This window comes from Neoarius graeffei, chromosome 13, assembly GCF_027579695.1.
Source record: "Neoarius graeffei isolate fNeoGra1 chromosome 13, fNeoGra1.pri, whole genome shotgun sequence".
Taxonomy (NCBI): Eukaryota; Metazoa; Chordata; class Actinopteri; order Siluriformes; family Ariidae; genus Neoarius; species Neoarius graeffei.
The window spans coordinates 12,856,941-12,879,939 of NC_083581.1; positions in this window are offsets into that span (position 1 = coordinate 12,856,941).

Genomic DNA, 22,999 nt, shown 5'->3' on the forward strand with positions numbered 1-22,999 from the left:
TGTGATGAGGTGCACCTGTGTCAAATTACTGGCTGTTTATTAATCTGTGTCTCTGTGTGCTTTTCAGACAGTCAGGAACGAGAGAGAGAGCTGTGACACCCCGTCATGTGTATGTTTAGTTTGTTTGTGTCATGAAAAGTCACTGAAAAGTGTGCCAATAAAACAAACTCGCCTGTTCTGAAGTCTGCTTCCCATTCCTCTGTTTCCCAATGTAGTGCCCTTTTTAAAATTAGCCTTTAATGTTTATTTTAGTTCACAAAGAAAAAAAGAGACAATCTTTGTACCTCCACGGTTGATCAATATAATGTTTGTGAAAGAATTGCTCTTAAAATGTAAATGTGTTCTACTGTGTTTTGGATTCCTGCCATTCAGAAAGGTGGCGCTACAGCCATGAGATTATGAATGTTTTTGTTTGTTTTTTTGAGGGGGGGGAAGGAAAAATGATGGTGGCATGTGAATAAGTAAAATTTGAGTGAACTACTAGAAAACTAAGTGTTTATTGATATATAGCCTGGGCAAGTTGATTTTCCTCGACGAGATGTGTGATGTATGCCCAAACAAGACTTTTATCCACGCATGAGCTGTTGTCGTGGGGAAGTTTGTTCGCTAAAAAGACTCTACAGGCCAGATTCAGCGGCGTGACTTGGACGTGGGCCTCTCTCAGCTGGGTCGCGGGTTTTGCGGCTGTATCTTCGCTTTGAGGCCTTGTGGACTGCAGTTCAAGGAAGCGGATAACCGGATTCCAGGCCTCTACAACTGCATGCTTACAACAGGACCCCGGATAGTCGTGAGTGAAATATTTCACAGGGCTTATTGCCATTTTGATTCAGCGAATTGATCTATGAGCTCCAACGAATGCGCGCCAACGTTCTGAATGTGCACCAACATTGCTATTGACCAGTGAGACATTTGTGGGAGTAGTTTTACAAACTGGTCATGGTTAAAGACTGTGGGTGGGTATAATTTAGGTACCAGTTAAAAGGTTAAAAGAGTAGTTACTTAATAAATTCAATCTTGTTATTCCTGATTTTATTTTGAGATTTTGTGTTTGTTTGATAAGGAGATTGGTGGTGTCAGCCATAAACATAATGAATATGGTAATTTAATGTAGGCCTATACCGGCATAAGCGGTGAAAAGGTATAAATTCGATGTGCCACTCCCCCTGGTGTTTTCCTATCCCTTAGAAAATATATAACGAGCCTGAACATAGGTGGAAGGGCTACATTTGTGTGTGTGTGTGTGTGTGTGTGTGTGTGTATGAGAGAGACCGGGGTGATGTGTTCTGTGCATTTTGTTTTCCTGCTATTTGTGCTATTGTAAGAAGGCTTTATTATTTGGGCAGTTTGCATATAATAAGGGTATAGCCTACAGAGTTGCAAATATATTTGACACTTTTTTTTGTTTTGTTTTCTCATTAGCTTGAACAGACACATAGCATCATACAGTAACATGGATACAGATAAAAATTATAGCTTGGTGCAATGAGAAACTCATTTCTTTAGAGCATTCATTTGTTCTAAGTCAGGTACCACGAGACACTCTTGAGGCAGATGTTTACAGAGTTTTAGACACAGTTAAAGGCATTGGTAGGACAAAAGTATGCAACCAATGTCGCGATGACACAGGACAACAAGAGTTCTTGCTAGTGGAAGCTTCTGGACAGCTATCTAAGATTACTGTTCCACCTAAAGTAGGAATAGTTGATGAAATAGGTCCATGGCATGTACAAGTAGTTAGCGCAATGCCCCATTCCCATGTAACTGATAAAGGAGATGATTTCCAGGCTAAGTTGATTTCCTTTCTTCAGCAAGAAGGAAGATCTCTAGCTGACATTCAGAGTGCAGCCTCCCAACCAGCCACACTCAATGCTGAGTTAGTTGGAGCTATTAACTCACTAGTGCAAAAATGTCACATTGCCCCATCAGTTGAAGCCCAGAGTTATAGGAAGCTGCGCACTTTCTCAGGTATGAGTCCCACGCCCAGTGGCGAAGATGAGTATGACGTATGGGCTGAACAGACTTCTCATATCTTGGAAGAGTGGCAGTGTTGAAGAAACACTGCCACTCATTGAAGAAACAGAAACACTGCCACTCATTGAAGAAACAGAAACTAGTTGAATGCCTAAGGGGACCTGCTTCAGATATCGTGAGGTTTGTCAAGATTGGAAATTCCTCCACTACATCTGGTGATTACCTCAGTGCTCTAGAAACTGCATTTAGCAATACAGAGAGCGCATCGGATTTGCTGGCAAGGTTCAAAAGCACTTTTCAGGAGGAGGGGGAAAAGCTCTCTGCATACATGTTGAAGCTGGACAAATTACTGCATGTGGTGCTTCACAAAAACGGTATTGAGTACTCTGACCTGAATTGCCTCAGCGTTCAACAAATCATTCGAGGAGCCCTTCCAAATGACATGGTAGCACTGCACCTAAGAATGACACATAAATAACGTGAGCTACCTTCCTTTGCTGAGCTTCTTAAAGAGGTACGAGAAGAAGAGAACATGGTTTACAACTGAAATGTAGCCAAAGCAACTGTATCCTTGTCCTCAGTACCCACTCCCAAAGCTCCACCAAGTGACACTGAAATTGAATTACTTAGGAAAGAAATTATGGGGGGCGGCACGGTGGTGTAGTGGTTAGCGCTGTCGCCTCACAGCAAGAAGGTCCGGGTTCGAGCCCCGGGGCTGGCGAGGGCCTTTCTGTGTGGAGTTTGCATGTTCTCCCCGTGTCCGCGTGGGTTTCCTCCGGGTGCTCCGGTTTCCCCCACAGTCCAAAGACATGCAGGTTAGGTTAACTGGTGACTCTAAATTGACCGTAGGTGTGAGTGTGAATGGTTGTCTGTGTCTATGTGTCAGCCCTGTGATGACCTGGCGACTTGTCCAGGGTGTACCCCGCCTTTCGCCCGTAGTCAGCTGGGATAGGCTGCAGCTTGCCTGCGACCCTGTAAAAGGATAAAGCGGCTAGAGATAATGAGATGAGATGAGATGAGAAATTATGGGGTTGAAAAGTGAAGTAACCCACCTGTCCAGAGCGGCTGCTGGTTCTGCACCCTCTGAACTTCCAAAGATGCACAGCTTGGCTGCAGCAGCTTCTCCTCCTGACAGAGGGTTGTCGGTAAAGGCAGGGGGTGGAGCCAGCTATTTCTGTTATAAATGTGGTGAAGAGGGTCATTTCCAACGTGAATGTTGCAATGAGGAGAATCTGCGAAAAGTAAACCAGCATCTCATTAAGCTGACATGGTCAAAGGGAAACCAGTCAGGGGCTCAGGGGGGGAACGGCCTGTAGCTCCGGGAAAGCCACATTCCACAAAGTGTCAAACACTAGAACAAAGCAAAACTGCCCTTCCATCAGGATTAGTAGGGCCTACTTCTGTCCTTCCTGTTCAGATAGAGGGCATCTACGCTAAAGCTTTGCTGGATAGTGGGTCACAAATTACTCTTTTGTACAGATCTTTTTATGAGAAATATCTGAAATATCTGCCATTCACTCCCATTGAGAATTTGGAGATTTGGGGGCTAAGTTCTCAGAGTTATCCATATTGTCGTTCGTTTGTCTGTAAGGCTTGAGTTTCCGGGGTCTGTGACTGGTGTAACTGAGACTATAGATGCACTAGTGTTGGTGTGCCCTGATCCCATAATGAAGGGTGAAGTGTCTATGTTGGTGGGAACACTTCAGTGGTGAAAAAGCTGTTGGAAGCATGCAAAGAAAAGGTAGGGGAAGACTTTCTTGCAACTTTGATAGTTCACCCAGTGATGAAAGATGCTTATGAGAAAGTTATGGTGACACCAAATCAGTCCACAGACAGTGAGCAAGGTTTTGTGTGGTTTTCAGGTAGTAGACCAGTAACAGTATCCCCTGGTGAGACTGCAAGGGTCACAGGAATCCCTAAATATCCACACAAGAGTTCTAGCACTATGCTTCTAATAGGTTATCCTGAAGAATCTCGTTTCCAACTACTTGTTAGGCCAGAGATGCAAGCCACCAGCATTCTACAGTCACGCAGAATCACTGTAACAGTCCGCAATGTCTCTTCCCATCCTGTTACATTGAAGAGGGACACACCCATTGCTCATCTTTTTCCAGTGGAAATGAAATCCAGTTCTGTTTTCACAGAAGAGAATGCCCCTGAAAGTCGGCTGATGGCAGAGTCGTTCAATTTTGGTGACTCACCGATATCTGTGGAGTGGAAAATGAGGCTGGTGGAGAAAATGCTGGATTGATGTGATGTTTTCTCACAACAGGAATTTGATGTGGGTTTTGCCAGGAGTACCCAGCACCAAATTAGGTTGACTGATGATAAACCATTCAAGGAAAGATTTCGGCAGCTTGCACCAGCTGACATTGAAGATGTGAGACAGCACCTTGCCAAGTTAAAGAGTGCTGGCATTATTTCAGAATCACGCAGTCCCTATGCCTCACCCATAGTGGTTGTGAGAAAAAAGAATGGGCAGATATGAATGTGCGTGGACTACAGGACTCTGACTCGATGCACAATTCCAGATCAGTACACAGTACCATGAATTGAGGATGCACTGGCTTGCCTAAGTGGGAGCAAATGGTTTAGTGTACTTGATTTAAGGAGTGGATATTATCAAGTCAAGTAAAGTTTATTTGTATAGCGCTTTTAACAATAAACATTGTCGCAAAGCAGCTTTACAGAATTTAAATGACTTAAAACATGAGCTAATTTATCCCTAATCTATCCCCAATGAGCAAGCCTGTGGCAATGGTGGCAAGGAAAAACTCCCTCAGACGACATGAGGAAGAAACCTCGAGAGGAACCAGACTCAAAAGGGAACCCCATCCTCATTTGGGCAACAACAGACAGCCTGACTATAATATTAACAGTTTTAACATGAGGACAGTTTCATTGATGTTATAACTCTTCATTGATGGAAACTTGAGTGCAAAACTGTTCATGATAACTGCAGTCCTAAAGTTAGCAAGACAACTGTAGTCCTCAGCCATAAAAGCATTACTGTAAGAGTCCAGAGCATCCTCCAGGTATAACCCTCAACTGTCCTCATGGGGCCGTCCTTCACAGGAGCGGTGTGATAAAACTCCAATCAGACACAGGGCACCAGGAAGGATCAAGCAGGTCTGAGGGGCAGAAGAGGCTAGCATCTCAATCCCAGGACCAACATGTAACTCAGAGGGACAGATTGGGGGGGGGGGAAGAGAGAGAAAGAAAGAAAACACATGTTGTTAGGTATACCCTAAAAATGACAAGTATTAAATCTGTGTGGTAGGCTCGCAGAGATGAGTGTCTTTACATCAGGCATAACACACAACAATGGCATGTTAATATGGTAAAAAATATATCATGACCTGCTCTGGCTGGATGCTTGATTGGGTGATTGGAGCACACTCCTCAGCAATGATGAGATGCAGATGGGACCCTTAGGGCTGGCCAAGACAATTCAGTGACATTTCACTGGGTCTGGGACATGCGACAGAAAGTCTGACGGCTGATTCCCTGCAGGCTACGATAGCCAGTTGAGGTCTCCACCCTCTCCACCAAAAGATTTCCTGTTGACTCCATGTAACTCAGAGGGACAGATTTGGGGTGGGGGAGGGGAGGGAAAGAAAACACAGGTTGTTAGGTATGCCCAATGTCACCTGAATAAGTAGGAGCAGTATACATATTGCACCGAGTACAAGCAGGGACTCCGGCAACTAACTATGACAGCATAACTAAAAGGAGAGAGCCAGAAGGTAACACAGGCATGAGGGAGCCCCGGGACATAAAGCAGCCAGCCACTACACCATCAACAAACTCGAGTGAGCAAGCGAGTGGGGACTGACAGCATCCATACATCCCAGTTTACCAAAACACTCTATGTCTGAGGACCCTCTAGATCTACACCTTTACCTCATAAACACCATTAACAAAAGGCTTGACTAAACAGATATGTTTTCAGCCTAGACTTAAATGTTGAGACTGTGTCTGATTCCCGAACATTACTTGGAAGGCTGTTCCATAACTGTGGGGCTTTGTAAGAAAAGGCTCTGCCCCCTGATGTAGCTTTCACTATAAGAGGTACCAGCAGATAGCCTGCACCTTTTGATCTAAGTAGGCGTGGCGGGTCATAGAGGAGCAGAAGTTCACTCAGGTACTGTGGTGCGAGACCATTTAGTGCTTTAAAGGTCAATAGTAGTATTTTATAATCAATACGAAATCTGATTGGGAGCAAATGCAGTGTGGATAAGACAGGCGTGATGTGGTCATATTTTCTAGTTCTAGTAAGGACTCTTGCTGCTGCATTTTGAATTAACTGGAGCTTGTTTATGCACTTATTGGAACATCCAGACAGTAAGGCATTACAGTAATCCAACCTGGAGGTAACGAAAGCATGGACTAGTTTTTCTGCGTCACGCAATGACATTAAATTTCTTATCTTTGCAATATGTCTGAGATGAAAGAAAGCTATCCGGGTGATGTTATCAATGTGAGTTTCGAATGAAAGACTGGGGTCAATAATCACTCCGAGGTCTTTTACTGCTGCACGTGAAGAAACAGAAAGGCCATCCAGAGTCACTGTGTAATCAGAAAACTTACTTCTAGCTGTATGTGGTCCTAGTACAAGTACTTCAGTCTTGTCAGAGTTAAGCAGAAGGAAATTAATAAGCATCCAGTGTCTAATGTCCTTAACATATTCCTCAATTCTATTAAGCTGGTGTCTCTCATCAGGTTTTGCAGAGACATACAACTGTGTGTCATCAGCATAACAGTGGAAACTAATACAATGTTTATGAATAATATCACCCAGAGGTAACATGTATAGAGAAAAAAGCAGTGGACCCAAGACAGAACCTTGTGGAACACCAAACTTTACCTCAGTATGTCTAGAAATATCACCATTTATATCAACATACTGATAACGATCAGTTAGATAAGACCTGAGCCAGGAGAGGGCCATTCCCTTAACTCCCACAACATTTTCTAGTCTATCCAGAAGAATGGAATGATTAATGATATCAAATGCTGCACTAAGGTCAAGCAACACAAGTAGCGAGACACAGCCCTGATCAGACACCAACAGTAGGTTGTTTACTACTTTAACCAGTGCTGTCTCTGTGCTATGATGAGGTCTAAATCCTGACTGATACATTTCATGGATGTTATTCCTATGTAAATATGAGCATAACTGCTGTGCCACAGCTTTTTCAAGGATCTTGGAGATAAAGGGGAGGTTTGATATTGGCCGATAATTGGACAGCTGACAGGGATCAAGGTCAGGTTTTTTAATCAGGGGTTTGATAACTGCTAGTTTAAAGGATTTCGGTACATAGCCAATCGTAAGAGAAGAATTTATTTTTTTTAGAAGCGGTTCAATTACTCCAGGCATTATCTGTTTGAATAGATGTGTAGGTAAGGGATCTAGTACGCAAGTTGAGGCTTTTGATGTAGAGATTAATGAAAGTAATTCAGTTTCTTTAAGGGGAGTAAAACATTCTAACTGATGATCTGATACAGTCATATAGTTAACTACAATGTCACTTTCATTGTCTGACCTTAAATTAGTAGTTTGAATTTTTTGTCGGATATTCTCAATTTTGTCATTAAAAAAATTCATGAAGTCGTTGCTACTACATACTGCAGGTGTGCATGTGTCGATAGTGGACTTATTCCTGGTTAATTTTGCTATAGTATTAAATAGGAATCTAGGATTATTTTTGTTATCTTCTATTAGGGAGGAGAAATATGTTGATCTCGCAGCACTAAGAGCTTTTCTATACTTCAGGAAGCTCTCCTTCCAAGCTAATTTGAACACTACCAATTTTGTTTGACGCCATTTACATTCCAATTTTTGAGTGGTCTGTTTTAATATGCGAATGTCATCACTCTGACCATTTTCCTTTTTAGAGGAGCTACATTATCTAAAGTATGGCGGAATGTTGACTCTAAGCATTCAGTTGCCTGATCAAGTTCTGCAGGGGCTGACAGTGACCCAATCAAAGTTGACAACTCTGGGAGATCATTTATAAAGCTCTGTCTAGTAGTTGACGTGAAAGTACATTTAATACAGTAGCGTGGTGAGGTGCATATATTATTACTCAGACATAGTTTGAATGAGATGAGATAATGATCTGAGATAACTTCAGACTGTGGAAGTATGACTATATTGTCTATGTTTAATCTGAATGTTAGTATTAGATCAAGGGTGTGACCACCATTATGGGTCGGTCCTATGATCAAATCCCTCTTTCTGATGATGACAAAGAAAAAACTGCTTTTATATGTCCTGTAGGTTTCTTTCAGTTTGAGAGGATGCGACAGGGGATATCTGGTGCCCCTGAGACATTCCAGCACATTATGGAAAGGACAGTAGGGGACATGAATTTATTGGAGATCTTAGTGTATCTTGATGACCTCATCATTTTTGGTAGGACCCCTGAGGAACATCAGGAGAGGCTCCTCAAGGTACTTGATCAATTGAAAGATGAGGAGTTAAAGTTGCCTTTAGACAAGTGCAAATTCTGTCAGACCTTGGTTAGTATGTGAGGCACATTGTGTCTCAAGAGGGAGTCTCTACAGATCCATCCAAAGTAGAAGCCGTAAGCTCCTGGCCCCGTAATGTAACTGAGTTACGCTCATTTTTGAGATTCTGTGGTTATTACAGAAGATTTGTAAGAGACTTTTCACAGGTGTCATTCCCCTTGAACCAGTTGCTGCAGGGTTGCTTGCCAAATAAGATGGTGGGAAAGAAAGCTAAAATGAAATCTGAAGAAAAGTTGTACTATAGTGCATCAGAACCATTTGGTGACAGATGGAATGATGCCTGTGAGGCTGCCTTTAAGGAGCTAAAAGCCAGACTCACCAAAGCTCCTGTGTTAGCTTTTGCTGATCCATGTCTTCCTTATACTCTACACATTGATGCTAGCTGTGAGGGCCTTGGAGGTGTTCTATATCAGGATCAAGGTCAGGGTTTGCAACCAGTAGCTTTTGTGAGTAGAAGTCTCACTCCTTGCAAAAAGAAGTATCCAGTGCATAAGCTGGAATTTCTAGCATGAAAGTGGGTGGTGGTCGATAAACTTCATGACTACCTCTATGGTGTCAAATTTGAGGTGCAAACAGACAACAATCCTTTAACTTACATATTGACCACAGCCAAGCTGGATGCTACAGGACACCGTTGGCTAGCTGCCTTGTCGGTTTATGACTGTAAGGATCGTTGAAGGTGGGTGGAGCACAGAAGCACGGCAGGCCAGAACTGAGTGTTACAAACAAACTTTTTATTTTAGTTTTTCTGCTTTCCCTTTCACACTCTCCCAATCTGACACGCATGCACACAAGTGTCCAGGTTGGGGAGAGCTCCCTTTCTCTGCTCTCTCTCTCCTTTTAAAGGGTGCAGTCACTGGAGGAGACACACAAACACAGGTTAATTCACGTCAGGTGCAGTGATTCTGCCACTTACCTTCCCTGACTCCACCCTCCATTCACAGACCAACGCTTGACCACGCCCCACTGCCACATACCCCCACCACCCGACTCAGGCTGGGGAGCCATCTGGCCTGCAGCTGACTCCCCCCCCCTTGATGGGAGAGGAAATCCGCCACAACCATCTGTGCCCCCGGCCTGTGGACCACCTCGAACTTAAACGTCTGGAGTGCCAGATACCAACGGGTGAACAGGCGCCGAGTCCTTTTTCCCGCGAGTGCCGGCGTTAATTACTAATCCTTTTTTAACTTTTTTTCTATAAATAAATTTCCAGTATCCTCTTCATTTTTATTATACTGTCGCTTTCATTTTTGTACTTTTCACTTTCGCTTTCCTTTTTCCGTTTTTTTCCCGGTTTTTTCTCTTTCTTTTTTCGGAAGAACGCCGAGACCGGAAGCTTTCTTTTTCTCTCCTCCTGTGTAAAGTCCACAAGCGGAGGCCATCTGATCTGCTTTAATATCGACAGATCTTCATTTAAGGGTACGTGAATCTTTTCATCATGGCACACCTTCAGCCTGTTCAGTGTGCTGAGTGCAGGATGTTTAGTCATTCTTCCTCCGTCACTAGCGATAGCTCTATTAGCTTTACTTGTGATAAGTGCAGATTAGTTAGCTCTCTGACGGAGAAGATTTCAGTGCTAGAAGCGCGTGTCCAGGCTTTAGAGCAGGTTAGTGAGCGTGAGAACAGTGTAGTTTCTGTTAGGGAAAGTCTGGACGCCCTAGGTGGAGTTAGCAATCCCCCAACTCCAGCATTAGAGCCCTTACAGCGGGGCGAATGGGTGACGGCTCGGCGGCATAAGCGTAGAGCCAAAGCTACCGCTGAGGCTCGCCCACGGGAGCACCACTCCTCTCCGCGTCACGTGTCGAACAGGTTTGCTCTCCTTAGTGATGCACCCACTGAGAAACCTGAAAGAGCTCTGGTTATAGGGGACTCTATCATACGGCACGTGAAATTAGCTCAGCCTTTAGGGGCACCAGCAGCTTTAGTCAGGTGTATACCGGGAGCCAGGGCGCCGGACATAGCAGGTAATCTTAGGGTCCTAGGCAAGCACAGGTTCTCAAAGATAGTTATCCATGCAGGAGCTAATGATATACGCCTTCGTCAGTCTGAGGTTACTAAGAGTAACTTTGTAGAGGTGTTTAAATTAGCGAAGGCGATGTCCGATGCTGTAGTATGCTCTGGCCCCATCCCAATGCGGCGTGGCGATGTACCTTACAGCAGGTTATGGTCGCTGAACTGCTGGCTGTCCAGGTGGTGCTCTGAAAACAGTGTGGGCTTTATAGATAATTGGGCTAATTTTGAGGGCACTGCTGGCCTGTTAGGGCGGGACGGTATCCATCCCACTCGGGAAGGTGCTGCTCTCATTTCCTGCAGCATAGGTCATAGTCTCAGAACAGGCCTAGTTAATTTCTGACAATCCAGAGCCAAGGCCAGGGAGCAGACGAACAGGCTAAACTGACTGTCTGCTAGCTGCACAGAGTCGTCACTCAGGGCCCACTACATCGAGACTGTGTCTGTTCCCCGAGCTCAACAAAAAGGTAGAAATTTTCAGAGAGTTTGTTCCAGTAACCTAATCAATATAAAATTAGATCAGACTGACTGTACAGCTGCTGCCAGCACCTTTGATCTAAAGGTGGGGCTATTAAATATTAGATCTCTTACATCTAAAGCGCTAATGGTTAATGAACTCATTACTGATCAGGAGTTTAATGTACTGTGTTTAACAGAAACATGGATTAAGCCAAATGAATATATAGCATTAAATGAAGCGAGTCCTCCTGGATACAGTTATATACACCAGCCTCGTCTAACTGGCAGAGGAGGAGGCGTCGCGGTTATTTATAACGATTATCTAGGTGTAACACACAAACCTGGTTATAAATTTAATACATTTGAAGTTCTTCATACTCATATAATGTATGTAGCCTCGAAAAATAAGTCTACCCAGTTAATTACATTGCTTATTATTTACAGGCCCCCGGGGCCATATTCTGAGTTTCTTTCTGAATTTGCAGATTTTATCTCAGATTTGGTTATTTCCTTAGACAAAGCTTTAGTTGTCGGAGATTTTAATATTCACTTCGATAACCCAGAAGACCCTTTAAAAACAGCGTTTGTGTCCATCTTAGATTCAGTCGGGATTAAGCAGAATGTCATAGGACCGACCCATAATGGTGGTCACACCCTTGATCTAATACTAACATTCAGATTAAACGTAGACAATATAGTCATACTTCCACAGTCTGAAGTTATCTCAGATCATTGTCTCATCTCATTCAAAATATGTCTGAGTAATAATATATGCACCTCACCACGCTACTGTATTAAATGTACTTTCACGTCAACTACTGCACAGAGCTTTATAAATGATCTCCCAGAGCTGTCAACTTTGATTGGGTCACTGTCGGCCCCTGCAGAGCTTGATCAGGCAACTGAATGCTTAGAGTCAACATTCCGCCATACTTTAGATAATGTAGCTCCTCTAAAAAGGAAAATGGTCAGAGACAAAAAATTAGCACCCTGGTATACTCGCACATTAAAACAGACCACTCGAAAATTGGAACGTAAATGGCGTCAAACAAAATTGGTAGTGTTCAAATTAGCTTGGAAGGAGAGCTTCCTGAAGTATAGAAAAGCTCTTAGTGCTGCGAGATCAACATATTTCTCCTCCCTAATAGAAGATAACAAAAATAATCCTAGATTCCTATTTAATACTGTAGCAAAATTAACCAGGAATAAGTCCACTATCAACACATGCACACCTGCAGTATGTAGTAGCAACGACTTCATGAATTTTTTTAATGACAAAATTGAGAATATCCGACAAAAAATTCAAACTACTAATTTAAGGTTAGACAATGAAAGTGACCTTGTAGTTAACAATATAACTGTATCAGATCATCAGTTAGAATGTTTTACTCCCCTAAAAGAAACTGAATTACTTTCATTAATCTCTACATCAAAAGCCTCAACTTGCGTACTAGATCCCTTACCGACACATCTATTCAAACAGATAATGCCTGGAGTAATTGAACCGCTTCTAAAAATAATAAATTCTTCTCTTATGATTGGCTATGTACCCAAATCCTTTAAACTAGCAGTTATCAAACCCCTGATTAAAAAACCTGACCTTGATCCCTGTCAGCTGTCCAATTATCGGCCAATATCAAACCTCCCCTTTATCTCCAAGATCCTTGAAAAAGCTGTGGCACAGCAGTTATGCTCATATTTACATAGGAATAACATCCATGAAATGTATCAGTCAGGATTTAGACCTCATCATAGCACAGAGACAGCACTGGTTAAAGTAGTAAACGACCTACTGTTGGCGTCTGATCAGGGCTGTGTCTCGCTACTTGTGTTGCTTGACCTTAGTGCAGCATTTGATACCATTGATCATTCCATTCTTCTGGATAGACTAGAAAATGTTGTGGGAGTTAAGGGAATGGCCCTCTCCTGGCTCAGGTCTTATCTAACTGATCGTTATCAGTATGTTGATATAAATGGTGATATTTCTAGACGTACCGAGGTAAAGTTTGGTGTTCCACAAGGTTCTGTCTTGGGTCCACTGCTTTTTTCTCTATATATGTTACCTCTGGGTGATATTATTCGTAAACATTGTATTAGTTTCCACTGTTATGCTGATGACACACAGTTGTATGTCTCTGCAAAACCTGATGAGAGACACCAGCTTTATAGAATTGAGGAATGTGTTAAGGACATTAGACACTGGATGCTTATTAACTTCCTTCTGCTTAACTCTGACAAGACTGAAGTACTTGTACTAGGACCACATACAGCTAGAAGTAAGTTTTCTGATTACACAGTGACTCTGGATGGCCTTTCTGTATCTTCACGTGCAGCAGTAAAAGACCTCGGTGTGATTATTGACCCCAGTCTTTCATTCGAAACTCACATTGATAACATCACCCGGATAGCTTTCTTTCATCTCAGAAATATTGCAAAGATAAGAAATTTAATGTCATTGCATGATGCAGAAAAACTAGTCCATGCTTTCGTTACCTCCAGGTTGGATTATTGTAATGCCTTACTGTCTGGATGTTCCAATAAGTGCATAAACAAGCTCCAGTTAGTTCAAAATGCCGCAGCAAGAGTCCTTACTAGAACTAGAAAATATGACCACATCACGCCTGTCTTATCCACACTGCATTGGCTCCCAATCAAATTTCGTATTGATTATAAAATACTACTATTGACCTTTAAAGCACTAAATGGTCTCGCACCACAGTACCTGAGTGAACTTCTGCTCCTCTATGACCCGCCACGCCTACTTAGATCAAAAGGTGCAGGCTATCTGCTGGTACCTCGTATAGTGAAGGCTACATCAGGGGGCAGAGCCTTTTCTTACAAAGCCCCACTGTTATGGAACAGCCTTCCAAGTAATGTTCGGGAATCAGACACAGTCTCAGCATTTAAGTCTAGGCTGAAAACATATCTGTTTAGTCAAGCCTTTTGTTAATGGTGTTTATGAGGTAAAGGAGTAGATCTGGAGGGTCCTCAGACATAGAGTGTTTTGGTAAACTGGGATGTATGGATGCTGTCAGTCCCCACTCGCTTGCTCACTCGAGTTTGTTGACGGTGTAGTGGCTGGCTGCTTTATGTCCCGGGGCTCCCTCATGCCTGTGTTACCTTCTGGCTCTCTCCTTTTAGTTATGCTGTCATAGTTAGTTGCCGGAGTCCCTGCTTGTACTCGGTGCAATATGTATACTGTTCCTACTTATTCAGGTGACATTGGGCATACCTAACCACCTGTGTTTTCTTTCTCTCCCCCCCATCCCAAATCTGTCCCTCTGAGTTACATGGAGTCAACAGGAAATCTTTTGGTGGAGACGGTGGGGACCTCGACTGGCTATCGTAGCCTGCAGGGAATCGGCCGTCAGACATTCTGTCGCATGTCCCAGACCCGGTGAAATGTAACTGAATTGTCTTGGCCAGCCCTAAGGGTCCCATCTGCATCTCATCATTGCTGAGGAGTGTGCTCCCATCACCCAATCAAGCATCCAGCCAGAGCAGGTCATGATATATTTTTTACCATATTAACATGCCATTGTGTGTTATGCCTGATGTAAAGACTCTCGTCTCTGCGAGCCTACCACACAGATTTAATACTTGTCATTTTTAAGGCATACCTAACAACGTGTTTTCTTTCTCTCTCTCTCTTTCCCCCCCATCTGTCCCTCTGAGTTACATGTTGATCCTGGGATTGAGATGCTGGCCTCTTCTGCCCCTCGGACCTGCTTGATCCATCCTGGTGCCCTGTGTCTGGTCGGAGTTTTATCGCCCCACTCCTGTGAAGGACGGCCCCATGAGGACAGTTGAGGGTTATACCTGTTAAAACTGTTAATATTATAGTCAGGCTGTCTGTTGTTGCCCAAATGAGGATGGGTTCCCTTTTGAGTCTGGTTCCTCTCGAGGTTTCTTCCTCATGTCGTCTGAGGGAGTTTTTCCTTGCCACCATCGCCACAGGCTTGCTCATTGGGGATAGATTAGGGATAAAATTAGCTCATGTTTTAAGTCGTTCAAATTCTGTAAAGCACTGCAACAATGTTTATTGTTAAAAGCACTGTACAAATAAACTTGATTTGATTTGATTTGATCTGCGCGTTGGCATCCTTCATGCGGTGGAGCCACTGCAGGGGCACGTGGTCCAAACAGAGGGTGAAAGAGCACCCCAGCAGGTAGTAGTGGAGGGCGAGGACCACCCACTTGATGGTGAGGCATTCCTTTTCTATTGTGCTATACCTGCCCTCGCACACCGACAGCTTCCAGCTGATGTACAGCACTGGACGTTCCTCCCCCTCCACCTCCTGGGACAGAACAGCCCCCAGCCCTCTGTCCGACGCATCCATCTGCAAAACAAAGGGGAGAGAAAAGTCAGGGGAGTGTAACAGTGGCCCCCCACACAGTGCAGCCTTTACCCTAGAGAAAGCCCACTGGCATTGCTCTGTCCACTGGACCAGATCTGGTGCCCCCTTTTTAGTGAGATCAGTCAGTGGTCTGGTGACATCCGAATAATTTGGTATAATCCTATGATAGTAGCCAGCCAGCCCCAGGAACTGTCTCACCCCCTTTTGGTCTTGGGCCTCGGGCAGGCCGCAATCGCTGCCGTCTTATTAATTTGGGGATGCACCTGCCCATTGCCCAAGTGGAAGCCCAGATACCATACTTCCACCCACCCAATCACACACTTCTTTGGGTTGGCTGTGAGACCTGCTTGCCTCAGCGACCTAAGGACGGCCCTTAGGTGGTCTAAGTGCCGCGGCCAGTCATTACTATAAATAATTATATCGTCCAAGTATGCAGCCATGTAGGTGGCGTGGGGGCAGAGGACCCTATCCATAAGCCGCTGGAATGTAGCCGGCGCCCCAAACAGCCCAAAAGGAAGTGTGACAAACTGGTGTAAGTCAAACGGTGTGGAAAAGGTTGTTTTCTCTCAGGATAGTGGAGTCAAGCGGATCTGCTAATATCCCTTTGTCAAATCCAGTGTCGAATAAAAATGAGCCGTGCCTAGTCAATTGAGCAACTTGTCAATACAAGGCATTAGGTACGCGTCGAATTTAGACACCACGTTGACTTTTCTATAGTCCACACAGAACCGGACCGACCCGTCAGCCTTGGGAACCAAGACCACTGGGCTGCTCCAGTCACTGTGGGACTCCTCGATGATGCCCATTTTGAGCATGGCCTCGAGTTCTTCCCGAACCACTTTTTTTTGTGTTCAGGCAGTCTGTAAGTGCAGCTGCGCACTACTACCCCCGGGGGCATCTCAATGTGGTGTTCTATGAGGTGGGTGCAGCTGGGCAGGGGTGAGAACACGTCAGAAAATTCTGTATGCAACTTGGTGACCTCTGTGAGTTGGGTCAGAGAGAGGTGGTCTCCACAGGGGACCGGAGCGGTGGGCGATGTCAATTTTCCCTTTTGAACCTCCGGCCCCAGCTCTGCCTTCTCTGGAACCACCGACACCAAAGCCACGGGGACCTCCTCATTCCAAAGTTTTAACAGATTGAGGTGGTAAATCTGTAATGCCCCGCCCCTGTCCATTTGCCTCACCTCATAGTTGACGTCCCCGACTCGCCGTGTGACCTCAAAGGGTCCTTGCCACCTGGTGATCAATTTGGAGCTCGATATGGGCAACAACACGAGTACTTTATCTCCTGGTGTGAATTCCCTAAGGCGTGTGCCCCTGTCATACAGACAGACTTGATGTTCTTGGGCCTGCCACAAATTCTCCTGGGTTAGGTGCGTGAGTGTGTGGAGTTTGGCAGGCAGGTCAATAACGTATTGAATTTCATTCTTACTCGTTGAAGGTCCCTCCTCCCAATTTTCATGCACCACATCTAGAATGCCACACGGCTTACGCCCGTATAATAATTTGAATGGGGAGAACCCCGTGGAGGCTTGTGGGACCTCTCGCACTGCGAATAACAGGGGCTCGAGCCATTTATCCCAGTTGCATGCGTCTTCATTTACAAATTTCCGAATTATGTTCTTGAGAGTGTGGTTGAACTGTTCAACTAAGCCATCCGTTTGTGGGTGATAAACACTGGTGCAGATAGGCTTAATTCCCAGTAACCCATACAGTTCGTGCAGCGTGCGTGACATAAACATAGTGCCTTGATCAGTCAGAATCTCTTTGGGGATTCTGACTTGGGAGATGACACGGAAGAGCGCTTCTGCAATACTACGTGCTGAGATATTGCACAGAGGCACTGCTTCCGGATATCGCGTTGCATAGTCCACCAGAACTAAAATAAAGCGATATCCTCATGTTGACCGATCTAATGGCCCGACGAGATCCATCCCAATTCTTTCGAACGGGGTCCCAATTAATGGCAGATGGCGCAAAGGCGCTTTTGGAATGGCCGCTGGATTTACTAACTGGCATTCGCGGCATGCCGTACACCACCTACGGGCATCACCACGAATCCCTGGCCAATAGAACCGGGCCATTATTCGAGATAGTGTCTGATTCTTCCCCAAGTGTCCGGCCATGGGATTAAAGTGAGCTGCCTGGAATATAAATTCCCGGCGGCTCTTTGGGATTAAAAGCTGCATTATCGGTTCCTTAGTCTGAGTGTCCTGCATCACTCAGTATAACCTATCCTTAATAATGGAGAAATAGGGGAAGGACAGGGTGGCATTTGGCTGGAGTGTTTGACCATCGATTACTCTCACTTGGTCAAACGCATGTTGCAGAGTCTTGTCTCGCGACTGCTCTAACGGGAAATCCATGAGGGATTCCCCAAGAGACGGAGGAGGAGCCTGCTGCTCCTCACTCTGACGTGGTGATGATGTAGACGGCTCTGTGACAGCTGCTCCTGCCAATGCCACACAGGGACCTCCCCCAGCTAAATTATGGCAGGCCCCACTCTTCACTAAATATGACATTAATTCCCTAAATCCCGGCCAATCAGTCCCCAAAATTATCGAGTGGGTAAGGCGAGGATTAACTGCCACCTTTACTCTAAATTTCTCCCCTCGAAATAGAATGTGGACTGACACTAAAGGGTAGTTGTGAACATCCCCGTGCACACACAATACCTTCACCAATTGTGCTCTCCCCAATGCCTCGTCTTGCACCAGGCTTTGGTGGATTGAGGTCTGATTACAGCCGGAGTCCACCAAAGCCTGATACATATCCCCTTGGATACTCACCGGTATGCGATACGCTCCAGCCCTATCGAGGGTGGTCCCTGGCGCGTCAGGGATCCAGACCACCGCGCCCACCTCCATTGCCGAGCACTGATGCACTGAGGTGCCCCGGCTCCCCGCAGCGCCAGCAAACTGGCCCAGGCTCTCTCTCTGCACCGGTGTTCTAGAGCTCACTCACCTGAGGGGGGGGAAGACACAGACACAGAAGTAGGAAATGGTAGGGCACTGCGGGTGTGGCGGGCCGACTGGGGTGGAGCCGGCCCCCACCTCCGCGGTGGGAAAATGGGGCGAGGACGAGGAACAGAAGGGGAAAGAGAGAAAAGAGGGGAGAAGAGGAGACACACTGTCCTGCCATCGGAACAGCCGCCATATGGTCCTCCGCCAGCACGATGACCTGATCCAGCGATGCCAGGCGATGGCGCTGGACCCACTCCGCTGTTCCTTCCGGAAGTCGGGCAATGAATCGCTCCAGCACCACCAGGTCGACAATTCCCTCGGCGTCGCGGTTGTCGGCCCTCAGCCACCGCCAGCAGGCATCCCGGAGTTGCTGGCCAAACGCAAATGGCCGGCTGACCTCCTCCAGGTGCAGCGTGCAGAAGCGCTGCCGTTGCTGCTCCGGGGTGCGCCCCACGCATTGGAGGACGGCTCTGCGGAGGTCGGCGTAGACCAGCCAGCTGTCGGTGGGGAGCTGTAGCGTGGCCAGCTGCGCCTCGCCCGTTAGCAGGGGGAGGAGGCACCTCCGCAGACCCTCCCCACCTCACCCTAACGAAGATGGGTCCGCAGGACGACCCCGAAGCCTTCCTTACTCTTTTTGAGCAGGCAGCAGAGGCGTGGGGTTGGCCAGTGGAACAGCGCGTGGCGCGCTGTTCCACTGGCCAACCCCACGCCTCTGCTGCCTGCTCAAAAAGAGTAAGGAAGGCTTCGGGGTCGTCCTGCGGACCCATCTTCGTTAGGGTGAGGTGGGGAGGGTCTGCGGAGGTGGTGGTGGTGGACCCCGCCGATGCAAGGAGGTGCCAGAACGCCTGGCAATCTTCCTGCTGCACCAGCACCAGGGCTTCGTTGTTCCTGCTCCTTCTGGAGGGCGACCAGTGCCTGGTGCTGGCTTTGGTGGGCCGTGGCGAGGGCATGGACCAGGTCCTTGAAGGGGGAGGACTCCATGGGGCTGGTCTCTTCTGTACTCCTGTCCCGGGTTTCGGCACCACTATAAGGATCGTTGAAGGTGGGTGGAGCACAGAAGCACGGCAGGCCAGAACTGAGTGTTACAAACAAACTTTTTATTTTAGCTTTTCAGCTTTCCCTTTCACACTCTCCCAATCCGACATGCATGCACACAAGTGTCCAGGATGGGGAGCACTCCCTTTCTCTGCTCTCTCTCTCCTTTTAAAGGGCGCAGTCACTGGGGGAGACACACAAACACAGGTTAATTCACATCAGGTGCAGTGATTCTGCCACTTACCTTCCCTGACTCCGCCCTCCATTCACAGACCGATGCTTGACCATGCCCTCGCTGCCACAATGACTTTAGTCTTAAGTATCATCCGGGAAAGCAAAACATTGATGCCGATGCCCTCTCTCGGCATCCTCATCCAAGCTCAGAGAGGAAAGAAGATTGGGTGCACATCTCACCTTCAGGTGTTTGGGCCATGTGTCGGTCATCTGAGGTGGACAAGTCAAATTGTTCCTCAAGTTTTCAAGTTGTTGGCTACTTAGGTGGCATTATGAAATCAATCCCAAGGGTATACTGTAATCTTTCCGCATTAAGTACCACTTCTCTTCCTCAGTTGAGTTCCTCTGACCTGTCTACAGCTCACCAGGCCGACCCATGTTTGGGGGGCATATGGGAAGCTGTTCAACAGCAAGATGCTGGAAAGGTCAAGAAAACCCATAAAGACCATCCACTGCTCATGAGAGAGTGGAAGAGGTTAAAGATGGAAGATAGAGTCCTGTTTTGACACACACAGGCCCCAAATAAGCCAAAACATAAGCAGTTGTTATTGCCATGGAAATTACACCAGACAGCCCTTAGGTCTTTGCATGAGGACTGTGAACATTTAGGCTTTGAAAAGACTTACACCTTTGTCAGGGATCGGTTTTATTGGCCTCATATGAAACTGGATGTTGAGCAATATTGTCGAACATATGCACAATGCGTTCAAAGAAAAACACTTCCAAAGAGAGTCACTCCTTTATCTCACTTGAGCAGCAGTGGCCCATTAGACTTGGTCTGTAGGGATTTTTTATCCATTGAGCCTGATTCAAGCAATACTTGTAATGTTTTAGTCATCACAGACCATTACACAAGATACGTTCAAGCATTCCCGACCAAGGACCAAAAGGCCACCACTGTTGCCAAAGTGCTGTAGGAAAGATATTTTGTTCACTATGGATTACCAAGACGTATGCACTCTGATCAAGGCAGAGATTTTGAAAGTCAGCTGATTCATGAGTTGCTTGAGATGGGGGTGGAGAAATCCAGAACCACTCCCTACCATCCCCAGGGTGACCCTCAGCTAGAACGGTTCAATCAGACCTTATTGGATATGTTGGGAACCCTGGAGCCAAAGCAGAAAAAATCAGTGGAGTAGACATATTGGACATCTTGTGCATGTTTATAATTGCAGTCAAAATGAAGCTACTGGCTATAAGCCATACTATTTGATGTTTGGGTGTGAGGCTAGACTGCAGATTGATTTGAGTTTTGGGATTTCCTGCGATGGCTCTACAACTAAGTCTTATCAGAGATATGTGAACAACATGAGAAAAGAGTTGAAAGCAGCATATGAATTGGCTGAAACCACTGCTGGGAAGAAGAATGATGGGAATAAGAAAAGGTATGATCAGAAGGTGCATTACTCACATCTTAGCCCAGGTGACAGAGTGTTAATCTGAAACCTTGGGCTACAAGGAAAACACAAATTGGCCAATAGGTGGAGTTCTGTACCCTACATTGTTGAAAGCCAAATGCCCAATCTGGCTGTTTTCTGGTCGAGGCCAGAAGATGGAGATGGGCCGATCACGATTCTTCACCGAAATCATCTCCTCCCCATTGCTTATAGGCTGAGATCACACCCAAGTACCAAAGTTGTACAGGAGATGCCAAAAAGGACTCTGAGGAAGAGGAAAACTAAAGACAGGCAGGATGTTGGCCCCCTTTTGAGCAGTCAGGATGGACCTAGTGAAGAAGAGGATGTTGGGGTTTGTGGGGACAGCTCAGGAAGTGAGGATGAGGAGTGGGAGCCATGGGTTGGTGTGCCCTCCCCAGATGGGCATGAGAGAGAGAGGCTGAAGCAGAGAAACAGCTACCCGACCCAAATCTGAATGAGATTGACATTGATGAAACAGGGAGGACAAGTGACATTGAGGAACTGTGTCAGTCTAACCTTGAGGATACAAGAGATTGTTCGGACCCCTCTGACGACTATGGCTTAGAGGACCCTTTTGTTGAAGAAATCTGTAGTGACGCCAAGCATTCCGAAACCTGTCTAGAGGAGTCTCCTGATGAAATGGGCTCTAATGAGAAAGAGATTAGGGACTGTAGAAGATCTCAGAGAACTAAGACAGCCCCAAAACACTTTACATATGATGAATTAGGTGAGCCCCATATCAGGACAGACTTGCCTGTTAGGTATTGCTCAACACTACACATGTGGATAAGGAAACATTAGTGTCAGACAACCATGCACTGCACAATAGGACATGAACAGGGTTTTAGTCGATGCAACATTTCAAAGTGCATAATTAGCTCATTTGTTAGTTAGGACTTTTTTTTGTTTTGTTTTTGTCTTGAAAGTAGTGTCTATGGGCATTGATGACCGTAATGTTTCAAATATAAGTACTATAGGCCTATCTTTTCCTTTCATTTTCATGTGTTATGAGGACATAACCTTTTTTTGGTGAGGGGAGAGTGTAGTGCCCTTTTTAAAATTAGCCTTTAATGTTTATTTTAGTTCACAAAGAAAAAAGAGACAATCTTTGTACCTCCATGGTTGATTAATATAATGTTTGTGAAAGAATTGCTCTTAAAATGTAAATGTGTTCTACTGTGTTTTGGATTCCTGCCATTCAGAAAGGTGGCGCTACAGCCATGAGATTATGGATGTTTTTGGTTGGTTTTTTGAGGGGGGGGAAGGAAAAATGATGGTGGCATGTGAATAAGTAAAAATTGAGTGGGCTACTAGAAAGCTGTTTATTGATTGATATATAGCCTGGGCAAGTTGATTTTCCCCGATGAGATGTGTGATGTATGCCCAAACAAGACACTTATCCACGCATGAGCTGTTGTTGTGGGGAAGTTCATTTGCTAAAAAGACTCTACAGGCCAGATTCAGCGGCATGACTTGGACATGGGCCTCTCTCAGCTGGGTCATGGGTTTTGTGGCTGTATCTTCACTTTGAGGCCTTGCGGACTGCAGTTCAAGGAAGCGGATAACCGGATTCCAGACCTCTACATTTGCACGCTTACAACAGGACCCCTGGATAGTCATGAGTGAAATATTTCACAGGGCTTATTGCCATTTTGATTCAGCGAATTGATCTATGAGCTCCAACGAATGCGCGCCAACATTCTGAATGTGCACCAACGTCGCTATTGACCAGTGAGACATTCGTGGGAGTAGTTTTACAAACTGGTCATGGTTAAAGACTGTGGGTGGGTATAATTTAGGTACCAGTTAAAAGAGTAGTTACTTAATAAATTCATTCTTGTTATTCCTGATTTCTATTTTGAGATTGTGTGTTTGTTTGATAAGGACATTGGTGGTGTCAGTCATAAACATAATGAATAGAGTTGAGCCGGATACTCGGCTGAAATGAGTATCCGGTACGGATAAAGCACTTTTGCTGAGTACAAGTATTATATGAGTAATACGAGTCAATATCTGTG